Source organism: Quercus suber, unplaced genomic scaffold (genome assembly GCF_002906115.3).
Source record: "Quercus suber isolate HL8 unplaced genomic scaffold, Cork oak 2.0 scaffold_15, whole genome shotgun sequence".
NCBI classification, from domain to species: Eukaryota; Viridiplantae; Streptophyta; class Magnoliopsida; order Fagales; family Fagaceae; genus Quercus; species Quercus suber.
The window spans coordinates 1,978,928-1,991,976 of NW_027069480.1; positions in this window are offsets into that span (position 1 = coordinate 1,978,928).

Below are 13,049 nucleotides of genomic sequence, written 5' to 3' on the forward strand. Positions count from 1 at the left end.
TGCCTCATATTGTACACACCAATTTTAATTGTTCAGAAACTTATTAAAAAGCCGGGATTAATGTACACACCAATTTTAATTGTGTGATTTGGCATCAAGCCTAATAGTACACACTAATTTTAAGCATTAAGCAGAGGCTACACCTTATTTTCTTTTTGTGCATGTGCTACACTTTCTCGAGCACAAAATCTTACGATATGCACTAAGGTGTTCATGATTGGCTAGTAAACAATGGTGAGATGGTTATTTATGCCTTTTTCAAAAGGATCAAGTCCGACAATCAAAGGCATGTGATTTCAAGATCAAGACAAAGTGATCAAAAACTATAAACATCTTCCCACACAACATGCACTACAAAGCTCAAACTAGTAAAGTGCAATAAATAAGCTCATCAAAGCTAAAGAAGGTACATAAACTTGTTATGTAAAGATAATATGGCCAATCCTTGATTATAAATCCAAGATATGAAATACAAAACACAAAAATCTTTTGGTTTAAAAAAATTTATGACCAAAAACAAAAAACACACATTATGCTAAATGAACAATGTAAATGCAATGCATGACAGTGCTTAACTAAGCTATAGAGGGTACACAAACAAGAAATATCAATTTCTTAATTAACCCACACAAACAAGAAATATCAATTTCTTAATTAACCCCTGAGTACATGTACAAACTAGTACATACTTATACAAAATCAAAAATAGCTTAGCACAAACTATTCAAGTTTCTCCACAATATCAAGCATGTTCTAAATCAGGAGAGAGATATCATAATTCATGTAATCCTCAAAACAAATAAAACAAGACACAAAATAAAATATTTTTGTCTTTTTGAGAATTTTTCAATGTTTTTGGATTTTTTTTAATAATTAAAAATCTAAAAAACAAAACATCCAAAAACAAAAACAAGACATGTTCACAATCAATTGAAAAAATTAAATTAAGGACACGTCAGCAACACTCACCTTAGAGAATCTTTTCTCACCCATATAGCACAAGTCTTCGGCTTTGTAGGTGAAAATCCATGTGAAGCAGAGTGTATTTGAGGAATTACACAAATCTTCTGAGAAATACTGAAATCCTGCAAATTCCTTTCACAAGCCAACAAGCTCAAATTTTTCAAAAGAATATGAAACAATTTATATGGACTTATGGCAGGAGAAATATCATCACATATCCTAGATTGACATACAGAATTCTTAAGTTTCAATTTATGACAATTAGGACGAATGTGACCACGGACACCACAAAAGTGGTAAACAGGAACAAATTTAGGAACATTCGTATTCCTAACAATAAATCTAGTCTCAGATTTTGGTTTTTGCCTCAACAAAAAACAATTTGGTCTAGCATGTCCAACAACACCACAAAGGTGACAAGTAGGCACAAAAACAGAATTTTTATGCTTTCTAATAGTAGGTTTAGACATAGGTTTAGAAACTTCAGCGTCTACATCAGAACTTTTACCTTTGTCTAACCTAACAAAATAAGCATTTTCTTTATTATTCCTCCTAAGAGGAGGGATATAAACTTTCTCAATTTTAGGCTTAAGAGAAATAGAAACACTTCTATTATCAACAGCAGGCTTGGTACTAGTCAAATTTTCAATTTTAGCTTTAGATTCAACTAACTCTTGTTCCAAGCTTTTCATCTTCTCATCTTGAGAGAAAATTTGATTTATCAAAAATTCATTCTTTTTATTAGATTCATCTAATCTAACAATCAATTCCTCTTTTTCATGATTAGCCAATTTTAACTCTTCCTTGAATTTCTTAGCAATTTTCATAGATTTCAATAATTTCTTACGAAGAGTTTCACAAGCATCAATAAAATCAACAGAAGCATAAGCAGAAACATGATCAGAAGGACACTTCAAATTATCCATGACAACAGGGGTCAAGGATCAGCTCACAGATCAAAAGATCAACAACAAGAGAGCTACCCGCTCTGATACCACTTGTTAGGTTTTAGACCCCTTAAAACAACAATTGGATTAACCTAATTAATTAGCCCAGTGATTAACTTAGTCAAATTATGCAAATATAGGTTAATACAAACATATAATCATATCAAGTATATAAAGCAGTGGAAATATAAAGAACACAATGATATGATCACCCAGGAAAACCAAACTAGTAAAAAACCTAGGGAGGATTTAACCTAGTTATCCTCAAGGTAAACATGAATCCACTATATGAAAGAATTGAAGTTCATACAATAAGACTTACAAGCACCCCCGCTTGACTTCCTATTGCTACCCACTAGTAGAACTTACTGACACGACCACGTGCAAGCTCCGAATCCACGGACTCCTTCTTTCTTGGATTCTCCACAAGATAAAAGCACTCCCGCTTGTGTTTCTTTAAACTCCAATGGCAGCAACTGAATTGATCATCAAGGTGTTGATAATATCTCTACCTTGAAAACCCTAAGTTTATGTGAAGGAAAGCTCCTCAAGGATCTCACAAGAGATTCACACAAACCGCAAAATTATGAGCAACAATAACAATCAGAGCAACTCTAAAAATGTGGCTAGGGTTTGCCTTATATACCTAGGGCAAAAACATAAAACCCTAAACGTTTTAGGAGTTAGGGCTGAGTTGGAAATTCTGCAGAAAAAAACATTCTGGCTGACTTTCGATCGATCGAGTCTAATTTTCGATCAATCAAGCCAGGCCAGAAGTAACAAGTACTTCTGCAGCCACTCGATTCCAACTTTACATAAAAGACACAACTTTGAGCAAGCCTAAACAAGACTAAACAACCTGTTTTGATCATGGTTTGCCAACATTACACATTAGAGTTCTAAATACATAAAGTCCTAAGTCTTTAGAATTAAGAGAGATAAGCTGTTAAAATTTTAAATCCACCAATAATTGAATGGTTAAATAAAATTACAAAATAGTAATGGGAGTACATTATAAATTTTAATAGCAAAACCAGAGGAAAAAACAAGTTTGATTGGCAAGTTGGATACCTCCAAGCCTAAATTGTAAATTGTATCCATCCCAATGTTCAGATTTTATGAAGGTTTGTCCAATTGAGTGCCAGTCCAACAGTAATCTAATCATGCCAAAATAATTTTATAAAAATACTACTAAATATTAAATTCAATGATAGAAGAGAATAGAATATGCAATCTAGGATACTTTAACTGATCTAATCAGAAATTGCCAAAAAATTTATAATAATAAAAAAAAAATAAAAAAAAACAAAAACAAAAGAATTTGGTGGAAACTTAAAGAGAGAAAAGAATTGGAGGCAATTAAGAATATAATATTGATTTAAATGAGAGTATAATATTTATCATCTAATTAACATTACTTTTTTATTTGTTAGGATATATTTCTTAAATTAGGGGATAATATTTAACATACAAAAATTTAATTTAGATAATATTTATCATCTAAATTTTCAAAATTTTAACATTATTTTATCAAAATATCAAGCTACAAAGCTTGATTATTGAGGGATATCACAATCCAAATTCTTCAAGAGGTGATTAATATAAATCTATCCCAAGAAAAGTATATATCTCCAATAATCTTATAATCTCTATCTATCCCAAAAAAAGTATATATCTCCATTAATTTGATAATTTCTACGTTAATGACATTTAAAATTCAGAATTCTATTTGTTTATCTTCACACACGTCTCTCCCTCTTGGCAGAAATCCTATTCGTTTGTCTATAAAAAGAAAATCCACACACACATATCTCCCACAAAATTCTCTCTTTGTGGGTTTAGACTTTAGACTACTAATCTCTTACTAAGGAAGTCATCTCTATAATTTTCACTGTTTGCACCATCGCTACCAAGAAAATCATAATTTTCAGTTTGCGCTATTGCCACCAAGAAAATCAAAACAATGTGAGTAATCCTTCATTCTTCTTCTTCTTCTATTTTTTTTTTTTTTTAATGAAGAATGTTATAAATTATGCCATGTGAGTACATAACATTGTGAGTAATCCTTCATTCTTCCTCTTCTTCTATTTTTTATTTATTTATTTATTTAATTTTTTTGATGAAGAATATTATAAATTATGCCATGTGATATATAGACTAATAATTATTTATATATCAAAATTCCTTATAGCTATCAACCACATTCTCTTTCTCTCTTTTTTTTTTTTTAATTTTTTAATTTTTTATATGTTATGTTAATGTTGAATCAACTCTTTTTCTTTCTTTCTTTTTTCCATTTTATTCATATGACATTTTCTTAATTCCAATTTTTATGGGGTAAAAACAAACACATTGATTAGATTTCTTTAATTTTAATAAGATTTAAATGAATTATATTTCAAATGGAACTCTACCAATATATATAACCATATATATCCTTTTTGGAGTGAAGCTTATTTCAACATGTGAATGCCAAAATTCCATGACAGTGCAGGTATGCATTCTTTCTTCTTTTATTATTATTATTTTTATTTTTGTTTATTTTCTTTAGTGTTATTATCGGTTTTTTATCTTCATGTGATTTTAATTAATGAATTCAAAATATTAAAAAACATTGTCAAGTTTCTAAAGACTTTCTTTGTTTTTGTATTTTTTTTATTAAATTGATTAGGTTTTGTGTATTGGTTGCCTTTTGATCTAATTTATATGCTTAGGGTTAGGGTCTTAGAATTAATAGATTAATTTTAACAATTTTCTTATTTATTTTTATGTTACTTGTGCAAAAGGTCATTCAATTGTAGGTACCAATACTACACGCGAAAGAAGGACTAGTCAACTATGGACATTATCTTGTAAAAGGGTTCATGCCTAAAAGTAATTTTTCTGCACAACAGAAATTTTTCTCTGCATAAAAGAATTTTCTGCATAAACGAATTTTCTGCATAAATGGGCTGCCCAATGTTACTTTTTCATGCGTGCAAAAGGTTGAAAGTTCAAAATGGGTATGAAACACCCTTGAACGTTTAGACCCCAAATTACAAAATTACCAATTCAAGCTTTATATCAAACAATTAATGTGCGGAACATGATAACAAGCTTATAACAGAATTGATAAACAATCTAAGCCAAATATAAACACATCCACAGCAGTAAATATAAGGCAAAGATAAAGGGAAGGAAGATGCAAACACACGGACAACACACGATGTGTTATCGAAGAGGAAACCGAAGTCCTCAGCGTAAAACCTCTCCGCCGCCCTCCAAGCGGTCAAATAATCCACTAAAGAATGTAGTTGGGATACATGAACAGCAGAAGACCCTCCAAGCCTAATCTACCCAAGTACCTAAGCCCTCCAAACTTCTTGCTCCAACGAGGTTACGCCGAACCTATTTCTTCTTTAGCTTCCCGGATTCCGCTATAGCCCATAGCATCAACCAATATGAATTGGTCCCTTCCTAACTGCTTCCCAAAGCACCAAATAAACCTTCTCATAGATATGGGTATGGTGAGAAAAGTATTTGGTCAATAGCCTCTCAAGGATGTATCAATGGAGAGGAAGAGAGTAGAGGAATTTGTAGAGACTCTAAGGTAAAGATTGGGGATGAGGCAATCTTTTTTTCTCTAGGGTTTCTCTCACAAAAATTCTCTCTGGAAGCTCTTTCAATATGATGGGTATAAGGGTGTATATATAGTAGGGTGAGAAGGGAATGCAAAACGTCAGTTTTTGCCAAACAGGGCAAATTGGCGACTTGGTCACGCGGCTTGTCCAAGTCGCGAGTTCCAGTCGCGACGTAACGGCCTGGCCAGCCTGGACCTTTTGTCCTGTAGCGTGACAGCTGGCGCGACCCTTCAGCTTCCCAGTGTGCCTCTCACGTGCCAGCTTTTGGCGGCTTGCCAGTCATGATCCACCCGCGAGCCCTAGCCGCGAACCTCTGTTTTCTTGCACACTCTTGAGCTTTTCTTCACATCTTCTCACACACTACCCTTACAATTTTCCCACCTAAATACAGGGTTACTAGGTGCTAAATTACAAGCAAATTGGTCACGGAATAAAGCCAATTAGATGGTTGATTAAATTCAACCTTACAATCTCCCCCTTTGGCTATTCCGTGACAAAACCCTACAACAGACTCTAGACTTAAACGTGAGTTGGGAACAGTTGGAAAACTCACTCACACCTAACTCTAGATTCTGTAAAGCTCTTGAACATATGAATAAGTAACTCCTGAAACACAATAACATAGCAATATCATTGTATGCAGAAAACTTAATATGCATATGGAGCAAGATAAGCATGATCAAGCAAAAATGAACATAAGCATAAAAGCAGTAATTCATGGCAAGATCAACAACAAAAGTCACTTAAGCAAAAGTGATTACTATGTTCATTCACACAAGGAATGAACATCCGGACATGCAAAAATGATAAACTCAATTGAAGAGAATCATTTGCAAGTCCAACACTCAACCAATGCATATAAGCATACATGCATCTAGGAACAATCCTACAAGGGCACAAGAGTGTTGTACTTAAGATAATGCAAGGCATTAACAAGTACCAAAGCACAAAGCACAAAGGCTGCATATGCAAAGTTTTGCAAATACATGGCACAAACCATAAAAGCCTACAAACCGTGCAAAAGTACAAGAAACAACCCTCAAAGCTTACAAAAGCAACAATGGGTACAGACTGAACCATACAAAATATAAAATACTTCCCTTATCATATCACTCCCCCTATTATGAATCATAGGAGCTGTGATGAACTTGGAACATATATACTTGTAACCTGAAACACTTGCACAAAACACATTAGACCCTCAAGGTAAAGCAAGTAATAAGCGGACAAGTATAATGTAACAAATAAATTGCGATCAAGTAAACATAATGTGAAACATGTGAGCAACTTGACCAAACACCAAACACCAAAACAAAGTTTTCTAATTAGCTCAATGCCTTCTCCCCCTTGGTATATGCATCTCCCCTATGGAATATCTCTCCCCTACGAATGTGCACGAGAAATGGAATTTCTCCCCCTAAGAATGTGCACAAGAGTCATATAGAAATGACAAAACTTTCCGGTATACTACTCTAGAGTATACTCTCCCCTTTTTGACACGAATAGACAAAGGGGTCAAGGAGAAAAGAGGGCAAGAGATGAAGGTATGAATAATGATAATTATGCATGAGGGGTGCAATGATGCATGTGGGGTGCAATGATGCATGAGGAAATGAAGCTCAAGCCTAAGGTGAAACAAAATGCTACAAATCATACGGTAAACATGACATGCTAGGATGAAAAAACAAGGTATAAACCAATGCATGACAAGGGTAGCAAGGTGTGTGCAAGAGGTGGCAAAGTGCAATGCATGACCAATGCATGGAAAATGCACATGTGGGGTAAGGTGTGTTAAATACACAACCAATGAACCAAACATGTTCCTAATGAGGAAACATGAGAAACTCCAAAGTTTGAAACCCATCGGAGTCCAAACAAGCGAGAAAATGCCTAAGAGGCATTTCATCAAACACCTAGCATGCACACTATGAACAACAATGTGAAACAATGCATGAACACCATGAAAACCACCCTAAATACATGCTCTTTTTGCCATAAGGGGCCAACATCCAAAGCAAATCATCAAAAGAAACCAATCCCATACAAAAATCTTGACAAAAATTAAGTTTTCCCAACCCCTATGATGAAAATCCCAACCAAGAGTACAAAACTCTCCAAAACATAATCTAAGGATCCAAAAAATTAAAAGGGTTTAAAATTACCTTAGAGATGTTAATGGAATGAAAAACCATTCAAATTGATTGGGTTTTGATATAAAAATAGTGAAAGAGGGGTTTAAAAGAGGATGGGAGAGGTTTAAAACAAGTTTCCCACGAAAAAGCTCTTTAAAAAACTGATTCTGGGCATTTCGCAACTGGGCGAGTCGTGAGCTGAGTCGCGAGAATTTTAGCGAGTCGCTAGTGAGTCGCGAGTGAGTCCCGAAAGTCTTCTAGATGAACTCGCGACTGGGGTTGGCAACTGGCGAGTCGCGAGGTGAGTCGCGAGAATTTTCGGGAGTCGTGAGGTGAGTCGCGAGAATTTTCGCGAGTCGCGAGGTGAGTAGCGAGAATTTTCGCGAGTCGCGAGTGAGTCGCGAGTGAGTTGCGAGGTGAGTCGCGAGAAACTCTGACACTTGTTTTTCAACACAAAACATGTTTAAACACTGAAAAACAATGTAAGCACTAAACAAGAGCACAAAGAGTGATAAAAATCACTTCCAAAAACATATAAAATGATCAAAAATCTTTCTGGATTGATCTATATATAGTTGAACACACACACATCACATTTAAACAAGTACAATCGAACAAATGAATAAGGCATTCATTGAACATTAGGCATGTGTGTTGTGTGTGTGTATCAAATGTGGAATAGTCCTTAGTCTAGAATGAAGCTTCAATGATCAATTCAATCAAGTCATACACAACTAGTACTAAGACAAGTGATCTATCTCACTTATAGAAATATGCATATATGACCTCCCACAAGAAAATGATTACACAACTTTGAAGCTTTTCATTTGGCTTCTTTACAATTCATAACATTTGATCATTTTGAATCAATATATCTCATTTTGAGATCGATGCCTGAAATTTTTGATATTTCAATTTGATGAACAAGCCTTTGGCTTTTGGGCACTATACATTTTCATAAAAGTCGCTTTCCCTTTTTCCTAGTCAAATACTAGTATGTGCGACGGCTTTTGCAGCTCATTATCTCTTTTCATTTTGAGATTTACATTTGTTGAGCTCTATAAGTAATAAAAATAAAAGAGTGGGAAGATATATAGACACAAGTCTACGCATGTATTAAGACCAGCATGACTATTGACTAATCATTCATGACAAGCTTGAAGATCGATTTACAACAATCACACAAAGATGTCAAGATTTTTCCCACAAAGATATAAGTGCATAAAGAACAAGCTAAGCTCATAAATGCACAAAGCCATAAGTACAAAGGTACAAGGCAAAACTCACATGTGATATGTGCTCAAACATATACGATCAAACTTTTTGAATTTTTCATTTTTTATGTGGTTTTGGATTTTTACTCACACAAAACAAAGACATAAAAGTAAGATCAAAACAAAAACAATGCATATGAATAAATGCAAGATGCACAAAATGCATGAAAATATAACATGCAATGCATGAAGGGTCCCACAAAGATCGAAAGAATTAGATCAAGGACCAAAAGAGCAAAAGCTCAACCATAGGAACCCTTCCTCATCCAAACAGAACGATTGTTTGGAATGAGTGTCTCAAGAGAAGTGAGACGAGGGTTGGAAGAATGAGAACCGGAGATGCACATAGTCAAGGAGTTAAGAGCATTAAACATTTTCTTAATCAACATGCTATTTTCACTCAAAACCGGTTTACCCTTTTTAGCATAACTTCCAAGAAGCTCAAGTTTCTCTTTTCTTTTGAGAGCATGAAACTTAGAGCAATGAGGTCTTAGATGACCAAAGGCACCACAATGGTGACAAACACTGTGTTTAGGTCCACTAGGCTTTTTGGGAAGGGATCTAGCAACATGGTTTTGTTCTCTCTTCAACTTATAACATTGAGGTCTTATATGACCAATCACACCACAATGGTGGCAAGTTGGAACAAACTTAGATCCATCCAAAGCCTTAGGTTGAGACCTAAATGGAGGCTTTGACTTAACAGCCTTTCTCTCCACCTTTTGATTTCTTTTATGTGGAGGAATGTACACCGATTTGTCCTTTGGGGTAGAACACACAATAGGCACAAAATCGGGTACCACAACATGATTGCAACAAATAATTTCATCCCTTTTAACAATAGGTTCAGCAATCAAACACTTGGCATGCATCTTAAGAGATTCATTTTCACATTTTAGCTCATCAACAAGTTTGTTAGACAAAACAAGTTTAGCATCCAAGTCCATATTCAAACATTCAAACTCTTTCAGCTTTTCAACAGAATTTTCAGCAAGTTTCTTATATTTTTCAACCAATTTGTTGGATTCATTGAGCTTAGCAATCAAATCATCCTTTTCACAAAATAACTTGTTCAAATCCTTATTAAACTTCTTAGCCTTTTTCTTCAAGAGTTTGATGTTAGGAATATTAACAACATCCAAAGGTTCATGTAACATAGCATCACAATTATGAGGATTATCACTCATAGAGGCATTTTCACAAACACGTGACATGCTACATTTATCATCAACCAAATCATACAAAGAGGCATACAATGCAACATCCACGGTAAATAACACAAGGGGTCAAGGATCACACTTAGGTATTTAAACCACAACAAGTGTACCCGCTCTGATACCAATTGAAAGTTCAAAATGGGTATGAAACACCCTTGAACGTTTAGACCCCAAATTACAAAATTACTAATTCAAGCTTTATATTAAACAATTAATGTACGGAACATGATAACAAGCTTATAACAGAATTGATAAACAATCTAAGCCAAATATAAACACATCCACAGCAGTAAATATAAAGGCAAAGATAAAGGGAAGGAAGATGCAAACACACGGACAACACATGATGTGTTATCGAAGAGGAAACCGAAGTCCTCGGCGTAAAACCTCTCCACCGCCCTCCAAACGGTCAAATAATCCACTAAAGAATGTAGTTGGGATACATGAACAGTAGAAGACCTTCCAAGCCTAATCTACCCAAATACCTAAGCCCTCCAAGCTTCTTGCTCCAACGAGGTTACGCCGAACCTATTTCTTCTTTAGCTTCCCGGATTCCGCTATAGCCCATAGCATCAACCAATATGAATTGGTCCCTTCCTAACTGCTTCCCAAAGCACCAAATAAACCTTCTCACAGATATGGGTATGGTGAGAAAAGGATTTGTTCAATAGCCTCTCAAGGATGTATCAATGGAGAGGAAGAGAGTAGAGGAATTTGTAGAGACTCTAAGGTAAAGATTAGGGATGAGGCAATCTTATTTTTCTCTAGGGTTTCTCTCACAAAAATTCTCTCTGGAAGCTCTCTCAATATGATGGGTATAAGGGTGTATATATAGTAGGATGAGAAGGGAATGCAAAATGTCAGTTTTTGCCAAACAGGGCAAATTGGCGACTTGGTCTCGCGGCTTGTCCAAGTCGTGAGTTCCAGTCGCGACGTAACGGCCTGGCCAGCCTGGACCTTTTGTCTTGTAGCGTGACAGCTGGCGCGACCCTTCAGCTTCGCAATGTGCCTCTCACGTGCCAGCTTTTGGCGGCTTGCCAGTCGCGATCCACCCGCGAGCCCTAGCCGCGAATCTCTGTTTTCTTGCACGCTCTTGAGCTTTTCTTCACATCTTCTCACACACTACCCTTACAATTTTCCCACCTAAATATAGGGTTACTAAGTGCTAAATTACAAGCAAATTGGTCACGGAATAAAGCCAATTAGATGGTTGATTAAATTCAACCTTACAAAGGTCATTCAATTGTAGGTACCAATACTACACGCGAAAGAAGGACTAGTCAACTACGGACATTATCTTGTAAAAGGGTTCATGCCTAAAAGAAAATTTTTCGCACAAAAGCTAATTTTTCTACATAACAGAAATTTTTCTGCATAAAAGTAATTTTTCTACACAACAGAAATTTTTCTGCATAACAGAAAATTTTTCTGCACAACAGAAATTTTTCTGCATAAAAGGATTTTCTGCATAAATGAATTTTCTGCATAAACAAATTTTCTGCATAAAGGATTTTTCTGCATAAACGAATTTTCTGCATAAAAGATTTTTCTGCATAAATGGGCTGCCCAATGTTACTTTTTCATGCGTGCAAAAGGTCATTCAATTGTAGGTACCAATATCACACGCGAAAGGAAAACTAGTCGACCATGGACATTGTTTTGAAAATGGCTAATGTCCAAAAGAAATTTTCTGCATAAAAGGGGTTGTCCATTGCCACTTTTTCATGTGTGCACATGTCTTTTCTCACTATTCATGTGGGGATATTGCACTGTACATAGCAGGGGACACCTCGAGCAATAGCTGTTGCGCGTCCTTTTTTTTGTAAAAAATGATTTTTGAGCCCGAAAGGGAGGGGAAAAAATGTTTTGTCATCAAATAGTGTTCACTCATCTATGTATATGTATATACATGTATATTAACATACATATACGCATCATTATCCTTTTCTTTTAGCCATTTACATGTAAATATTGTACTTCTCATGGCAAAGGACACCTCCAGCCGTAGCTACTGTGTTCCTTTTTTTTTTTCTGCATAAAACCATTTTTGAGCCAAAGGCAAAGGAAAAAGTTTTGTGATTTTAAAAGAAAACAAATAGTGCCCATTCTTCTATGCATGTATATAAACATACATATGTGCATTGTTATCTTTTTCTTTTTGACTAAATATGTGTAAATATTGTACTATTCACCTTGAGGACACCCTTTTTTATAAAAAAAAAAATTGTTTCTTTTTTGAAGGAAAGAAAATAGAGTGTTCACTTATATATTCGTATGTGTATATATATATATATGTGTGTGTGTGTGTGTGTGTATACTTATATATTCATAATGTTAGCTTTGTAAAGGTTGTAGCAAGGCAATAGAGGCTACTCTTCTAAAATTTAGCATCAAGTGCAGCTGTAGAGTGCTAACTTTGTACTGCCGGGCTAACATCATGTTGACTTGCTTCTTGTTGGCTATTATGCAACCTCGAGGGCATGATAGACTTTCACTATGGTTGGCTCTCCAGCAGAGTCGCCAAAATGTTGAGGGGGAAATTGATGCCTCTGAATAAGATGTAGGGAAACCAAATCAAAACTCAACTATGGGCTCTTGAGATGACACCCAAAAGCTATTGGTGTGATGACAAGCCTACCCAAGCAAGGAAACAAAGGCTGCATTTAACAAATCAGCAACAAAAGCCCAATAAAAAAAAAAACTTTACAATACTTAGTCAGCACATTAGTGGTCCTGTTCTGATAGTCCAAGGGAAATAAATTCTCTAGCGGTAAGAGTAATGTTTAACTTAAGTCCAAAGAGATAAATTGTCCAACAACAGGGGTAAAATTATACTGTCCAGCAATCAATAATTAGATAAATTTAAGCAAATTTTAGGTCCTTATGTGTCTCATTC